Source organism: Mesocricetus auratus, unplaced genomic scaffold (genome assembly GCF_017639785.1).
Source record: "Mesocricetus auratus isolate SY011 unplaced genomic scaffold, BCM_Maur_2.0 Super-Scaffold_100009, whole genome shotgun sequence".
NCBI lineage: Eukaryota > Metazoa > Chordata > Mammalia > Rodentia > Cricetidae > Mesocricetus > Mesocricetus auratus.
The window spans coordinates 56,170,528-56,189,003 of NW_024429193.1; positions in this window are offsets into that span (position 1 = coordinate 56,170,528).

Below are 18,476 nucleotides of genomic sequence, written 5' to 3' on the forward strand. Positions count from 1 at the left end.
GAAGCCAAAATATTATGAAAGATGGGAGGGAGGAGGCCCCTAAATCCATTTCTTTTCTACCTATAGCTGCTAGCAGACTGAAGTAATTATAGAGTCCCAGGGACAGGTCTAGAGGGTTCTAACACCTGTCAGCTGTTGAATCTCTTAAGACAGTGCATTCAAATAAGGTTCTCTGTTCAAGCTGAAAATTTACATGTGATGTGTTTCAGAAGGCCATCTGGTGTTACAAAGTTTACTTCGGCTTCAGTGCCCTTGCTATCAACCACTGTGGCTAATCTTCATATGCTCATGCTGTCTTCATATGCTATATATTTTGAAAATGTGTTAATGACAAATTCAATCTATTGTTTTATATCAGAAGTTAGTGAAGGCATGAGCAGCTAAGGAGAGAAGAAGGTGGTGGAAATCCTATATATGGAAGAACAGCTTGAGAAAGAGGAGGACTCCAAGATAGATTCTAATTTTTGGTCTTATCGGCCCCATCAGTCCAGGACAGAAAAGAATTACCATTTACTTATTTCTGAGTGGGCTCCTGGCATTTTAGACATTCATGTGTAGCATTCTGTCAGGTAGGCAATATTAAGTGTCACAGTGTTTGTTTGGTTTTCCCGAGGTCATGCATGCATTATATAAACAGTGGTGTTCTGCACAATGATGGAAGTTAATGTATTTCTCTACCACCTTGATCTGTTTATGTCACCAAGGCTGATTGTCTCTAGTCACTCTTCTTTTATTGTGTAATGTGCTTGCGTGTGTACGTGTGTGCATGTGTGCATACATATGTGGAGGCCAGAGGTCAATGTCAGGTGTCTTTCTTTATCACTGCCCCCTGTTTATAGAGACAGGATCTTTTACGAACCAGAGGTTCATTGATTGGCAGGCTGGTTGACTAGAAACCTCTAGGGATCTGCCTGTCTCCATTTCCTCAGTGCCAGGGTTACAGATGTGTGTCACCACTCCTGTTTTTTTTTCATGTGGGTTCTGAGAATCTGGATTCTGGTCCTAATGCTTGCAGGGTGAGCATGTTACCAACTAAACCATCTTCCAAGCCTCCCCTCTTCATTTTTTTAAAAAGCATCCACAGCACGAAGGCTGTTGACATGAAGGAAGAATGGTTTCTGGGTGGAAGTAAAGAAATCATATCTGGGTAGCAGTTCCTGGAGGAGCCTGGTCATCGTAAACTGGAACTTTTCATCTCCCAAATGAACAATTCTGTGTTGCTTCTGAACATCCCATAATTGAGACTGGCATCATGGCTGGTGATCCTAGGAGCCCTGGGGAGTGCTAGAATTTCTCCTTGTACCCATCAAGCTGAATTTACAGCAGGGAGAAGGGAGGAGGTTGGGGGCTGCTTTTGATTAGCTTGCATCTTCTGCCAAAGTTATATGTCCTCTCTGTGGGCAATTAAGTGTTTCTCACGGACCCACCATCTGGGTTCAGCAAAGTGGGGAGTGGCTCTTTCTCCACCCAACCTCACTCCAAATCCAGGGGCCAGGCAGCAAGACTCAGAATATCTAAGCCTTTCTCTAGCTCTCATCTTTCTTCCCTTCTTGGGATAATGGCCACCTGAATCTCTCACCAGATAGATCCCAACCTGGGACACAGCCCATTCAATGATCCTAAAAGGAGCCAGAAAGCCACCACCATTATTGTGCACCTTGGGCATGAACTAGTGATGTCAAAGACAAAACCAACATCGATTTCAATTTCCCCAACCAATTCCAGGAAAGAAGTTTTCAGAGAAGAAAGTCCTGACTCATTGAGAGCTTGCAGAACAATTTATGTCTTATTATTGTTTGTTTCTTAAACGTGTCCTCAAGATCATGTGCTGAAGGCTTAGAGACATAGGTAGGTGGCAAGAACTTTAGGAGATGAGGCCTGATTGGAAAAATTTGTGTCACTGGGGACATACAAGGTACATTGATACCCTGCCATGCTTATTTGCTCTCTGTTTTCCCATCTTTCTGCCAGCCCTGTCTCTTGTCTACCAGGAGACAAACAAGGCTGTCCATCAAGTGTTCCTGTCAAGATACCCTGCCTCCACACACACAAAAGCAACTTAGCCAGAAAACCATGGGCTGAGACTATGAGCCAAAATATTTTTCCTTGTTACAAATTGACTTTTCCCAGGCCTTTGTCACAATAACAAAAAGCTAAATATCATTGCTATTGCTGTTACTGTGTTTTTAAGTGTGTGGCATAAGGATAGAAGGCACAAACAACATCTGTCTGTAATGGTTTATGTTAATTGTCAATTTAACAGAAGTTAGAATCACCTGAGAAATGGACCTCTGGGCATGTCTTGACTGTCTCAATTTTGTTAATTGGGGTGAGAGGCCCCACCCACTGTGGGTAGCACCATCCCCTAGGCAGTGGGTACTGCACTGCAGAGAATGTCTGATGAGCATTAGCATGCATTCACTAAGTGATATTTTCTTCTTAATGTGGTAGTAACCTGGTCATCTACTTCAAGCACCTGCCGCCTTGCCTTGTCCGCCATGATGGACAGTAACCTGGAACAATGAGCTAAAATAAACCCTTTCTCCCTTTGTTGCTTTTGTCAGTGTATCTTATTCCAGCAACAGGAAAAAGGACCTAAGAAAGATTAAAAATTAGTTGAGAAAGAAACATCTGACTTATTCGTCCTGTTGTTTCAGGCCTCATCTTCCTCACCTATAGATCCCTGGGTCCACTCACTAGTAAACATTTGTTGTGTAGCAAGCAAGTCTTTCTCTGTCCCACTAGCCAGCTCCCAAATATCAACACGAGGCTTATATTAATTAGGAAAGCCTGACTTTTAGCTTAGGGGCTTGTCTCAATTAGCTCTTATAACTTAAATTAACCCATTTATATTAATCTATGTTCTGCCACGTGGCATTCCATCTTGCAACTCCTGTTTTCTCCAAGTCTCCTGGCATCTTCTGTATGCCTAGATCCCTCCTCCTACTTCCCCTCCCTGCCGGGAAATACCTACTATACCTCCTGACTAGCTATTGGCCATTCAGCTTTTTTTTTTTTGGTAAAGATCTCTGTTTATTCAATTTTACTTAGACATAGCTCATATGCAAATGTACATCACAACATCAAAACAGAAAAAAAACCAACATGACAAAACAAAGCACTTTACTAAAAGACAGCTCCATCTTCCAGGCAATTCTCTCTCTCCCTTTTGATTATGATCACTAAGAATAAAATTAGTCTTTGCAATTGATACATCTGAATATAAATAAAAGTTACGATGGAACAATACTAAAATTCCTGGGACTATCTCTCAATAGAAATCAAGGTTCACATAAGAAAGCTAAAGTTTTGTATCAAAACATTCCAATTTATTGCTGACTCTAAACATTTCCACTGTTGTTCTTGCTGTTGTCATTGCTGTCATCGTCATAATCATCACAACCATCACTGTTACTCTTTTTTTTTCCAGTTTAAATTTAGATAAGAAACAAGGTTGCTTCACAAGTCAGTTCCAGGTCCCTCTCCCTTTCCCTCCCCTCCTCCCGTGCCCTCCCCCCACCCCCCCCCCGTTATCCCCTCATTCCCCCAGGGAGGGTGAGGCCCTCCATGGGGGTGTCCATAGTCTGTCATTTCATATAGGGCAGGGCCTAGACCCTTCCCCAAGAGTTCAGGGTGAGAGTGCACCTCACATTGTTCTATGGGAGTCCAAAGTCCGTGTGTATACTTGGGATGGGTACTGATCTGCTGCCCAAGGCTCAATAGATTACCTAGGCCTCCTCACTGACACCCAGATTCAGGGGGTCTTGATCAGTCCCATGCTGGATTCCCAGGCTGATGCCTGGGATTCAAGAGTTAACCTTTGTCTGGTCAGCTGTTTCTGGGGGTTAAACCAGCCCAGTCTTAATCCCTTTGATCATCAGTCCTCCCTCTCTGTTACTGGCTTTCTTGAGTTCAGCTCAGTACTTAACCGAGGGAGTCTGCCTCTTCTTCGATCAGCCACTAAATGAAGTTTCTGTTTCCCAGACCCTCGGCCATTCAGCTTTTTATTAGCCAATTACAGCAATACATTTTCACACAGTGTACAAGTATTCCACAGTATTTCCCACTTTTTGTCTAAACAAAAGGAAAGATTTTAACTCTAACATAGTAAAACTATATACAATAAGAACAATTATCAGGTAAGAATTACACTCACAATATGTAGTCCATGTATATTTGGCATAGTCAGAAAAAAATACTATATTTGGAAGCTGGCTGACAAGTCAGAAAAAGAATCATTGCATATGGCATCCAAAGTGGAGGCTTGAATATCCACATTGGTCCTGAGAAAACAATCTCTTGGGTAGGCTGGGTGTACTGAGGTGCAGTTCTTTAAGAGATCCTGCTGTACAGCCAAGTACTTGAACAGCTGGCATTAAGTACAAACTCCTGCCATAGGCAGACACAACATCTCTAGAGCTGGGGCAGGTAAATGTGGCTCCAGGGCCAGTACCCTCTGGCATGAGGCTAGGCTCTCATGGAACCAAGGGGGACAGAACCAGCCAGCCAACCAGCATGCCACGTGCTAAGGAGAGCTGCAAGGTGGTAGCCTAGCTGTTTAAGATTTGGTCTGAGGGGGTCATAGAAGGCTGTAGACACACAGAAAGCAAGATCTAGACCAAGAAAACCTCTGAACACACATAGTAACCTTAAAAATATGCTTAGGTGCTGAAGAAAGAAAAGAAAATGAGTATAGAGAGTCATAGAAAAATAGTTTAAAAACAATAAATATAAAAAATACGTTACATAAAGATGGGAAATACACTTGGCAGTGGTGGGGCACACCTGTAATTCCAGCAGTCAGGAGGCAGAGTCAGGTGGATCTCTATTAATTTATGGCTAGCCTGGTACACAGAGTGAGTGTGCCAGGACAGGTTCCAAAGCTACACAGAGAAATCCTGTCTTGAGAAACCAGAAACCAAACCCCAAAAAACGAGGAAGAAAAGAAAAGAAAAAGAAAAAGGAAATACACAGGGTGTCTTGATCCTGTATGGTGCTTTGTTTACTTTGAATTTTTAAAATACTAATGTACAAAAAGCAATAGCTACTGAGAGACATTAGATATGGAAACTGTGGAATTACACCAACCTATATGTTTTTAAGAATGCCTTAATTTCAAGACAGAAGTCAGAAAATATGTTGCATTGGGGAGAGGTTATGCCTTTGTTTTCATAGGAAACAAAAAGTTATGGTTTTCTTCAAAATTAATAAAGATCAGATTTGACTCAGGGGAAACCACTTCAAATCTTATCTACAGGCATAAAGAAAAACAAACAAACAAAAACCCTATAACTCCAGGACAGGTGACATGTATGGGGAACAGCTCTGAAACTGGATGAACATGATAAAACTTGTTGGCCACAAGGTCCTCATGACTTATTATTAATGCCTTCTTTTCAGAGGGCATGGATAGAGGTTTAGTGTAAGTCTAAATGGGCTTATATAGTTGACAGATGCCTTTTACCTGCTCAAACATAAAACATCATCTTCAGCTAACTTGTGCACACTGCACACTCCATACTTGTGTTACTACAGCTGTATGTGTTACCCTTTAAAGTTTGTGTGTTTTCAGAAAAAAAGGACCAGGCACCAATGAAAACAAGTATCCCAGGTGATACTCTGAAAATGACTAGCTGAATAATGTCGTTTTGGAGTGCTGACCTCTTTCCTTTGAATGCATACCCACAAATTAGATTACTAGATTCTATGAAAGCTTTGTTTTTGAAGACCCTGTAGCAGCTGTAATTACAACCTACCAAGGGTTTCCTTTTCTCCACATTCCAGCATGCTTTCTTTCTAATAACAGCCATCTTAACAGGCATGTCATGTCACATGGCTTGCAGTTCTCTGATGACTAATGGTGTTGAACACTTTCTCATATCCACTTAGATTCTGGTTTGTCTGTTTTGAGAAATGTCTGCTCAGATCCATTACTCATTTTATAACGATTATTTATTTTGTTAGTTGTTTCTGTTACTGTGTAATATGGGCACTAACCCTATGTCATATGTACAGTTTAGAAATATTTCCTCTATCCCCTAGGTTGTCTCTTTATCTTGTTAATTGCTTTGCAGAGGCTTTTGGATTAATGCAACCCTGATTGTCTATTTTTGCTTGTCCTTTGAGAATCATATAAAAATCATCACCTAGATAAAAATGTTGGGGAACTTTTCTTCTCATAGTTTAAGTCTCACATTTGGTTTTTAATCTATTTTGAGTTGATTCTAATAATATATGGTTTAAAATAAGAGTACAATTTGTATTTTGTGTGATGATATCCATTTTCCCAACATCATTCATTGAAGAGACTTCCTTCTTCATTGCATGTCCTTGGTTGACATTCTTGCCAGAGATCAACTGACCATAAAATTGTGAATTCATATCAAGGATTTCTTTTCTGTTCCATAGTTTATGCGTCTGTGTTGGTGCCAGGAGCCATCACCACACTCTAAAAAATATTTTGATATGTATTTTAAAATCATGTGTGGTTCTTGATTTCCTCATGTTTGTTAGTTCTCAAATTTTAGGAAGCTTTCCCTTCCTAGTTCCATGTTATTGTGGTAGGAAAACATTCTCAATACAGTTTTAACTTTCTTCAATTCATGAAGCTTTGTTTTGCAGCATAACAAAAGTCTATTCTGGGCAATGTTTTGTGAGCTCTTGAAAAGAATGTGCACTCTGTGGCTGCTGAACTACTGTCTCTGTGTTTATCACTCAGATCAGTTTAGTCTACGGCGTTGCTCAAGTTTGCCTCATTGCTCTTGTCTGGATGATGTATGCACTGTTGAGAGTGGAGTATCGAAAGCCCTCTCTTCCTGCATTGCTGTATCTACTGTTCCTTTGGGCTATTTCATTCTTGCTTTGTATCCAGGATTATACACTGTTACCACTTCCTTCTTTGCCCCATGTCCCTTCTTTTTCACTTAAAGTCAATTTTGTAAGATGTACACACAGTTAGCCCTGCTCTGTTAGGATTAATTTGTCAACTTGCTGGATTGATATATGCCTAAGGGTTTTGTAAAACACATTTCTAGGTGTATCTGTAAGGATATTACTAGAGAGGATTGGCATGAAGGAGACCAGCTGAGGGATAGGACATGCTCTGAATGTGGGCAGAACTATTCAACAGACTGGGGACCACGTGGAAAAAATGGGGAAGAAGAGAAAACCAGCCAGTATGTTGAAGCTCAGTTCCTCCTAGACAGATGTGACTGCTGTGCTGCCATGATCCACGGGCATCAGATTCCAACTTATCTTTCAAAGCAGACCCACTCTGTGACTGCAGGAGCCTTGGCTTTAGATTGGGGCTGCTTCATTGGTTCCTTTGTCCTGAAGTTTCTGGTTTCTTGAACTCAGCACTTCCTGGGTTCTCTGATACTCCAACATACAGATAGTCATCAGTAGCTACCCAGCTTCCAACTGTGCAAGACTGTCAAATAAATCCTCTTTATATCCCTGTATCAGCCAACCTACATGTATGTTCACATCTTTACACTATTGCTCTGTCCTCTGCAAGAGTCACTTTCAGCTTCTCCATGTTCTTAATGCTTAAGTCTCATGTCCTCAAATCTAGAATAACTCTCTTATAGTGAGGCTTCTAAAACTGTTCCACTTCAAAACCCATTTTGTCCAAGATACTATTTTACTTTAAATCTTTAAAAATATTTTTGAAAATTTTGTTCCTGTCTCTTTTTTTTCCTACAGTTTCACACATGTATGTAATACATTTTGGTCGGCTCTCCCCTCTTCCTTCCATATAGTCCCCCTCCCAATTAGAGCTACCTGCATGAGCATGGGTGGGAGCTTGTTTCCTGGAGTTCTGGCAACTTACCACTCATTATACCACTGGGGTTATAAAGTCTCCTCTCCTGGCCACACATTAACTGCCAATGATTTCTCAAGTGGAGGGAGAACTTCATGAGCCCTCCCTGTCCTTACTGGAATGATGAATAGCCATTGTGATCCAGGTCTCATGCAAGTAACCATAGCTGCTGTGAGTTGATGGTTGCAGTACTCATGCAATATGCAGTGGATTGCATTTCAGAAAACCCCTCCCATCTTCAGAATATTCTTTCTGCCATCTCTCCCTTGATGTCCCCTGGGCCTTGGGAGTGGGGCTTGAGATAGCTGTTTCTTTTAAGGCTAAGCAGTTAATATTCATGTGTTTTTAGACCTTTGACCAGCTATGAGCCTCTGTATTAAGGGCTGCCCACTGCGTAATAAAGCTTCCCTGAGGAAGATCAATAACTTGAAGCTCAGGCTGGAGAGGTGGCTCAGTGGTTAAGTGTCACGTCTGCTTCTCAGCCTGTGTCCGAGAACGTGCGGAGGGTGTCAGGGATTGACAACACAGAGACTCGTTTAACGATATAAAGAAAACTTTAAACAGGCTCCAAAAAGGTTCAAGAAAACCTCCTAAGAAAAGCTCCCACCAGAGAAGCTTCTGCTCTCTCCTCTACCCTGGCTGGTTCTCTCTGACACCAGAGGTGGATGTGTGTGGGTTTTGAAGGTGCGGTTAGTCTTTGGGCAAGGTCGAGGTCAGGGTGGTTTCCATGGGAAGGCCTTTTCCAGGAACTTATTGTATCATTTTTAGTAAACATGTTTTTACTAAACATTGTCTTACAGCTGCCTACTCCCAGGCAGAAGGGGAAGTGGGTCTCTGCTCAAGGTCTGGTGTTCCCACAGTTAAGGGCACTGGCTGTTCTTCCTGAGGTCCTGAATTCAATTCCCAGCACCCACATGGTGGCTCACAGCCAGCTGTAATGAGATCTGGTGCCCTCTTCTAGCCTGCAGGCATGCATGTAGGCCGAACACTGCATACATAATAAATAAATAAATAAATAAATAAATATTTTTTTAAAAAAAGCTTCTCTGACCAAGGTTGACAACAACACATGTCTGTGGGCATACACATGAATATTTAAGGCTTTGACAACATGCCCATTTAACAAAATAACTGTAGTATATTCCCCTAGGGCAGGTGACCTCCTAAAGCCACAGTCCCTTGAGCAGGTTTATAGTTTCAGGCATGAATACTCTCCTATGGAGTAAGTCTCAACTCCAACCATAAAATAATTGGTTGCCCCCACAACAGTCCTGCCACTGTTACACTAGTGGCCCTATTTTTCCTGGCAGTTGGTATAGCACTATCCTGATTCCACAATGGGGTAAGCCTATTGATAGCCTTCCCCTCAGCAACCTGAACAGCACAGTCACAGCCCAGCACTGTGAAAGATAGCTCGCAGGGAGGAAGCTTCTAGCAAGTCTGCTTTGATTTCTGTGTCCTAAAACCGAAGTGTGTGGCAATTTTAGAAGTAGTTTTTGCCATATATTACTGGTTGACTAAGAAATACTTACACAACCCAAGGTGTACTATATATGTAATAAATCAAACATTTACTGATAAAAGGGTCATGTTTTAAAGCAATTCTCGGTATACATAAATTTTAGTATTTATTAAAGATGAAAACAAATTGGTGTACTAATGAGGTTTATGTGCTTATTTTTACAGAAAGGATGAAATCTTGCCTGAGTATTTGATACTAGAGGACATAAAAAACTATTAACATTTTCCAGAGATGGCTGACATTGTGAGTTTTGTAATAGTCAATTCTGAGAACACCACTTTACATAAATATATAATGCAAAGTGGCATGAGTATGTTCAAGGGCAATTCAGAAATTGTTGTAAATCTTAAAATCCAGTAGCTCAAATAACAATTTTAAAAATGAACCTTCTAACTTATGACAATATAAGACACTGATTTGATGTTTGCATGCTGAGGGGTGATGATAGAAAAAAATCCCAAGTCTTTGTTTTCCATAATTGAACCACTATGTTTCTATTATTTTTACTGGTGTATACTCATTACATAGTATTGGGTTTCATAAAGATAATTTCATATACTCAGTCATGCACTTAAATCACATTCATTTCCCTTTTCCCATCACCCACCTTGCTAGTCTCCTTTCTTCTCTCTTCTGCCTTTTTAATTCCATGCAACTCCACTAGTCAGTTCTGGGTTCATGTCATTCATATATATATGTATATATATATTATTCATTCATATACATATGTATTACAATCATATACACATACCACATATAAAGTTGCAACATATGTATATATGTATATACACATTATACACACATACACACACATAAAATCAGTGTTTCCCATCCTCTGGATTCTCAGCATTTGTTATTTATTTTCTTGGTGATAGTCATTCTGTTGGGTTGAATCATAATACAGTTTTAACTACATTTCCCTGATGGCTAAGGATAGTGAATGCTAACACTAAAAGCCATTTGAAAAACCATATGAACATTCACTACTATAGAATATTCCATAAATATAATATTTATACACATTCAATATATTATATTTCTTTCATGTATTTATTAAATGTTTATTTGTCATATTTATGAAAGAAATATAATGGACTCACCAAATAATAGAGGAGTCAATGCCTCAACTGGATATCTTATGCCACCGGTACTAGGAAGGGGTTACATCTTATTGAATTGTTGACCAAAGGGGTCCCATGGACATTCCCCAAGCATCACTGGCTACTACCAAGGCTCTTGGTTACTCTCCACATCTGATGGTAAACTCCATTGCTGAGGACAACACTTTCTTCTGCTGTTGGACATTCAGAAATGGAGTTGTGTCTAAGTGGAAGCCTTTTAATTTAGTGTGACTCTATTTGTCTATTTTTGGTATCATTTCCTGAGCTGTTCAAGTTTTTTTTTCAGAATGTCCTTGTCTATCACTGTACCTTGAGACATTTCCCCTATGCTTTCTTCTGTTTCAGAACTCCAGATCTTGCATTCAAGTATTTGATCTGTTTTGAATTGGGTTTTTGTTGGGGTAGAAATGAGGCCCTAGTTTTGTTCTCCTACAAATAGATATCCCATTTTTCCAGCACTGTTTGCTGCAGAAGTGCATGCTGTGACACTTTTGAAAAATTCAGGCTATTGTAGAGATGTGAGTTCATTTCTGGGTCCTCTGCTCCACTGCAGTGATTTGCATGTCTGTTTTGTCACTATGGCTCTGCACGTAACTTGAAGCCAGGTATTGTGTCCTCTCCAACATTGTTCTTTTGGATCAGAGTTGCTTTGGCTATCCAGCTTCTGTGCTTTAATTTGAATTTTGGTATTGTTTTTTATTTTATGTCTTTGAAGAATATTAGTTGAATTTTATGGGATTTCATTGAATTTTAGGTAGTTTTTGGAAGTATAGCTATCTTCATAGTATTAATTCTGCTGATCCATGAGGATGGTAGATTTTTTCCATCTTCTGGTATCGTCTTAAGATTTTTTCATTGAGAGGTTTTCCACTTTCTCGGTTAAGTTTATCCCTAATTTAGAAAATTAATTATGTGTGTGTATGTGTATCTGTGTGGGTGAGGTGTATGTATGTATGTATGTATGTATGTATGTATGTATGTATGTATATGTAGTGCCTGCAGAAGAAACTTAGAACTGGGTTAACAAGCAATTGTGAGCTGTCTGATACAGGTATTTGGAACTGAACTCAGGTCTTGGTTTGGGTTTGTCTTATTCTTATTTTTCTAAGAGCTTGTGGTGTCTTTTTTTAGAGAAAGTTCTAATGATGGCTGAGAATATGTGTTTTGCAGCGTTTGGGGTTCTGTATATGTCGATAAGATTTATTTATCTATATTTGAGATACAGAGTCTCATGTAGCCCATGGTGTTTAATTTAATCTGCAGCAGAGGATAACCTTAAATTCCTGATCCCCTTGCCTCTACCCACACTTCAGTACTGGAGATATAGGTATGAGCCATCACATCCCACAGATATATAATGTTACTTAGTCTTGTGCTTCTTGGTTGATTTTTTTGGAGGTGGTCTTGGTGAGGGAAGAATCCTGAAGTCCCCAACTAGTGTTGTGTTGAGGTCAGTATAGGCCTTTCCCTTTACACACAGCAGTGTTTTATGAAATTGCTAGAATTTGGGCTGCATACATATTTAGAATTGTAATAGCCTCTTTATTGTTTGCTTAACCTACATGCAGTGTCGTTTCTATTTCTGACTATTTTTTGTTCAACGTCTGTTTTGTCAGATACTAGAATTTCTGTCATTTCTTACTTTTCTAAACGTCCACCAAATTGACAATCAGGATCCGTCACAGCACAGAATGTCCTTTTACATCCTTTCACTTCATAGCTGGATTTATTTTTACCAGTGGAGTGTGTTTCTTGTGAGCAGTAAACAGATGTGAGGTACTAGTCTACATATTTTGGCTAGAGAATTGAGAATATTAATATTCAGAATTGTTATAAAAAGTTTGTATTAATTCCCATTATTTTTTGTTTCACAATTGTTGGTACATTCATTTCTAATATTCACTGACAATTATTGTTCTAGCGTGGTTTATTTTATCTGTGAATTCAAGATGTGTTTATCTCTCTCCAGTGTGTAGGATTCCCAAGTATCTTCCATAGTGCTGGTTTAGTGGGCGTGGATTCCCTTGGTTTGTGTTCCTCATGAAAAGTTTTTCTTTCTTCTTCAAATATGAAGGATAGCATTGTTGGATACAGTAGTCTGGGGTGGTAGTTACAATTTTTCAGATAATGTGATGAGGGGGGAGTCTTCTTTTTTGGTCTTGTTTGTTTGCCATTCTAAGTTCCTTAAAAAAAAAAGGTTTTTTTTTTTTATTTCTATTTGTGCGTGTACCTGTGGAGGCCAGAAGAGGGCATTGGATCCCTGGAGTTGGAGTTGGAGGTGGTTGTGAGCCATCCAAGTGGACACTGCAGACAGAACTCCAGTCTTCTGCAAGATTAGAGCATCTTAACCACCAAGTCATCTCTTCAGCTCCTCAGTTTACTTTTAAAGTAATTACTTTCTGGTAAGGATTTATATTGCTATCTTGTTAATTGTTTTCTGATTGTTTTGTCTCTTCTTTCTCCATTGCTGTCTTCCTTGGAGATCTGATTTGAGGATGGGATAACCTTGTGCTCTACATCCAGTCCTGTTTATTGATCTTTTGTGTATTTACTGCTGATTGTGTGTGTGTGTGTGTGTGTGTGTGTGTGTGTGTGTGTGTGTGTGTGTGTGTGTGTGTGTGAGAGAGAGAGAGTTCTTTCTATGAGGCTTACACAAAACACCTGTTAACCTAAAGTGGCAGCAACTTAAATTCAGTGATATATAAGCATTTTTACTACCTCAAGTTTATTTTACTGGTTACAATTTACATCTTTCTGTATTAGGTACCCATTAACAAATAATTGCAGACATAATTAGTTTCCGTGTCTTTCATTTACCTTTTGTACCAAGGGTAATTGTAATTATTAATTATCCTGATATTATCAGAACATTCTGAATTTGGTTTTGTACTTCCCCTTACCAGACAATCATACACTTTCATGTTAATTAGTGACTTCTAACCTCCCCCTACTCCTCTCCTCTCCCCTAGATCCATTTCTCCTCTGTTTCCCTTCAGCAAAGTTCAGGCCTCCCAGGGATATCAATGAAACATGGCATAACTAGTTACCATAAGACTAGATAAAAACCCTCATATTAAGACTAGATGAGGAAACCCAGTGGGAGGAAAAGGGTCTCAAGAACAGACAAAAAAGTTAGAGACGCCCATTCCCACTTTTAGGAGTCCCACAAGACCATCTAGCTGCACAACCACAACATATATGCAGAGGACCAGTGCAGACCCATACAGGGTCTGTGATTGTTGCTTCAAGTCTCTGTGAGCCCCTATGAGCCCTGCTTAGTTGACTCTGTGGGCTGTATTCTCCTGGTCTCCTCCACCCCTCTGGCTCCTATAATCCTTCCTCCCCATATTCTGTGGAGTTATGTCACCAAAGTCCACCTAATGGTTGGCTGTGGGACTGTGCATGTTCTCTAATTAGTTACCTTTTTACAGTGATTTTGAAACTTTTCTGTGGAAATGTTTTATAGCTAGGAGGTGGGCCTGTGGCTCAGCTGACTGTGCCCATTTTACTTGCATGACTCTCTGGGTTCAATCCCTAACACCACATAGACAAGGCATGATAGCACACACCTGTAATCCCAGAACTTGGGAGGTCGAAGCCGGAGAGTAGAAGTCCAGGTCCTTTTCAGCTACTTATCAAGTTGGAGGCCAGCCTGGGGTCCAGGAAATCCTGTTTCAAGACCAAGGAGAAAGGAGATGGAGAAGAAGCTTTTTTAATGAGACATGAGTAATACCTATGAACACTTTCACTCCCAGTGTTCATTTGTCTGGTTATTTGATCTGTTACTATTACATACTATTTGGGGTGTGTTTGGGATCACAGTCCTGATCCAAGGGCAGATAGTGATGACTGGCTGGCAGAGTCCTGTAGTGTTTCCTGTTTGTTTGTCCTATGGCCTTTCTCTCTTATAAAGACATTAGTATACACACTCTTTAGGGTGACATGCTGATGACATCATCTAATCTTCACCTCTTAGAAGCCCAAATATTGATATATGAAGTTCCTATCCTCATAACATTTGTCATTTCAACACCAGAGCCCAAACCAGGACATTGTTTATATCCATCTCACAGTAGAACACATAATCATTATGTCTCCCACATCTCCAACTCCCTAAGTCATTCCACCAACAATTCAAAACTACAAAATCCCAAGTCTTATGAGATTTAAGGCAAGCTGCCTGCAATTGTGAATCTACATCAAAACGAATAATGTACTTTCAATATAAATGGAAGTGGCACTAGGTAGGCGAGTATAAAGACTAATGAGCCCAGATGATGACCCAAACTCAAAAGAGCAAAGAACTTACACACTTCTAAGTCCAGCATCTTCTACACATTTCTTGTGAGGGTGCCTATGAATGGTCTGCTTTCATTTACTGTCTGTCACTTTCCCTGGCAAGCATTGCATGTTTTTCTAAGCGGAGGTCCCTACAGCAAATCCACTTTCACAGCTTCATTAGACTTCACTCACTGGGGTCTTTCTGCCGGAGCTCTGACTCTGTCTGTGGCTTTACCAGTAGGAGAGCTTTACCAGTTGAATGGAGGGAATGTGATAGTCCTGGCCACAGAGTATGCAGAGAGTACCTCGAGGCCCTCTACTGCAATACCTCTATCCTGGAAGGTCTATGGACCTGTCATTCTTGAGACTCCCTGAGGGTTTCTGAGACACCATGAGGCTTCTCACTTATTGTTCATGTAATTGGCAAGCATTTCTGTTAATCTACTCTTACTTTCTGGCCTCACATGCTTTCTCTTCCTGCCTTCCCCAGCCAAGTTAGCACTCTGCTCCCTTTTGCCCATGAGTCTCGTTGGAAGCATCGCTAGAGTAGCCAGCATCACTGTGCTTCATTATGAATGCATTGTTTGTAAATCTCCAACACCAGATACCATCATTCATAACTTTAGCCTTCCATAAACTCTGGGACATGGATGCAACTCAGCTAAGTTCTTTGGATGGAGAGCCAAGAACCTTTGCTCACTTCCAATACATCTTCGTTTTGTTCTGAGACTAGTTCCCCGATTTCCTTATATTTGAGTCCCTAGAATTGTCAACAACACCCACTTACAGAATTGTAGTTGTTTTCAAGCCTTTACCTCCAAACCCTTTCTTGCTCATAACAGTTCCAAAGACATTCTCACATTTCAGTTGTTTATTATTAGCAGGTTTTCATTTCTGTGTCACTATAGGATTTTAGTTTTTTGTTGTTGCTGCTGTTGCTGTTGAGGCCAATTAGATGGTATCACAGACTAGGTGCATTACAAAGAAAAAGGTTAATTTTGCTCACAGCCCTGTCCAAACACTACAGAGCACCATCTGATGACATACTTCTTACTGGCAGGGTATCATATAACAAGTGACAAGGAACAGACATGTGTCTGTGTGCATCTCAGATCTGTGTAGTCAATCAGTCATTAGGACTTCACCATGATGAACTTTACTGAACCCTCAACCCTCTTTTGATACCATAGTTGGATTATGTTTTCACATGGTATCACTGTGAAACAGTCCTGGTTGTCTTGGAACTTACTCTGTAGACAAGGATAGCCTCGAACTCACAGAGATCTGCCTGCCTGTGCCTCTGGTGAGTGCTGGGATTAGAGGAATTCACCACTACTGCCTGGTGCATTTTCATACTCTTAACAGCTTATAATGAAGATTAATTTTCGACATTAACTCTTGGGATACTCCCTCAACCCTTATCAACCAGGACCTGGGAAAGTCTTTCTCCAGCTTTTAGACTCCATAAATGGCAGGGTTGTTTCTTTGATTATGTTGTCCCACTCTATCCCAACCTGCAGAGGTTTTTGCTGGGAAATCTGCTGATTGTTTTACAATGAGTTCGTCAGTCATTTCTTTTTCTTGTTGCATTCAAAATTCTTTTACTTTTCCGTGTGACATTTTGATTATAATATGTCTCAGATATAATATTTTGATGATGAACCTACTTAGAATTCTCTTGGCATCACAGACCTGAATATTAATTACCTTCCCTACATATCATAAAACTTTAGTCTTTATTTACCATTTCTGCCACTTGGCCATTCTACACTCCTGGAACTTACCCAGTATTTATAATGGCTCACTTGATAGTGTCGTAGATATCCTATAGGCTTATTCCTTCCTCTCATTCCTCTAATTGAAAAATTTCATTTGTTTTTAAGTGATTGAATTGTTCTTCTGTATGATACACTGATGCTGAAGATCTCTGTTGAATTTTTCATTTCAGTCATTATATTTTTAGGTCCAGGATTTCTTTTGCATCTTTTTATGGTTTATTATTATCCATTTATTGTTTCCATTATATTGTTTTATTATCTTTCTATGATCTCTTGTGGTTCATTGAGCTATTATTATTAAGGCAATTGCTTGAATTCTTTGTCAAGAAGTTTCTAGATTTCCATTTCCTTGAGTTTTTGTTTGTTTCTTTGTTTTTTAAACTGAAGCTTTATCAGCCTCCTTTGCTTGGATCATGCCTGCCTGGTTTCTCACAATTTGTATAACTTTCCATTGTTGCCTTTGCATCTGAAGTGTTACATGCCTCTTCAGTATTTACAGGTCAGTTTTTGTTGTTTTGTTTGTTTGTTTTTGTAGGTAAAAGCCATGTATCTTTTTAGTCTCTGGACTAATGGTACTGCCTCCTGAGTCATAGTCAAACAGGACTGATGAAAAGTCTCATGACTATCACTGGGTCAATAATCATATCTGTGGTTGGAAAGCCTACCACTAGAGCATAGTGAGACATGGTTCCTGTTAGTTCTTGAGCATGCTCCTGTTGGATGGCCTTTTGATGGTCCAGGCTGCCTCCAAACTGCTTTGGAACAGGATCCAATAAAGGACTGTGTCAGTAAGTACCTATAGATCCGTGTCAGGTCTGTTACATGAGGTGCCCATGGGCAGGGCATTAGATCTATAGGGACCAATTCTATAAAGTCTCTAGGTAGGTTTCAGATGGTCAAGACAACCTTGAATCATGATGTAGAGTGGCTGAAGTCAATTGATGGGCCTGTTTCAGCGAATGCAGTTGGATTTGAGAATGGAAAGTCTAAATAAGGGGGCATAGATGATGATCTAAGTCCCTTGGTGGGACGGATATAATACAGGGATATGAACAAACAAGGCTTGAGTTTAGCCCACAGTCACAGGGCTGCTTCAGTCTATAGTGTGCTGATGTTGATGGGCCTATCACTTGTGTGATCTTGCCTTCTCAAAAGTATCCCTTCTTGATCTTAGGCTCCACTGGTGTTTTATAATATACTACCTAGATTCTCAGCTCCTACAAACGCACTTTTGTACTTGGATGACTTACTGTCAAATATTTAGTCTGTTTAGGGAGGTAAAGGTAGATTACTTTTTGTTCTGCCACCTTACTAATATCATTCACTCACTTTATCTTCTATGCTTCTTTTGGATGCCATGTAGGAAACAGACTGGTAGTGGTGGGGACAGAGTGGATGTGGGGGGGATGGTTAGAAAGTTATTGTAAGGATCTATTCAGATGGATTTGACATGATGCTTCTGACTCACATTTTCAGAGCTTCTCAGTAATATAAATCCTTTGTGTTGATTGGTTTGGGAAGAAACCCAGCAATATGTTCTCATGGTGAAATGCTTCTGCAGAATTTATGAGAGAGATAAGGCTGCAGTATGTGCCCATTTTAAAGTGTCCTTCCTTCCTCTCACCCTCATGACTAATGATACATGAAGGCTATGTAGATTTGAGGGTCCAGTAAGTAGAAATTTAATTAGAGAGATATATTTAATATAATCTCAATAGGATATATTTATGCAGTTCTGTGACATTCTGCCAGCAATGAAAAAACAATAAAAGAAACTCTAAGCCTTTTCCCCCTCTCTGTCTTTATTGTAGATTTAATTCACATTCCCAGTGCTGCCTCTGTGGTCCAGATCTGAGTCATCACATACCTTCCCCAGTAGTTCTCTACGTGTAGCCTATGCAAACCTATCTTCCATCTTACACAAGAGGGGACTTTCAGAAAAAAAAATACAA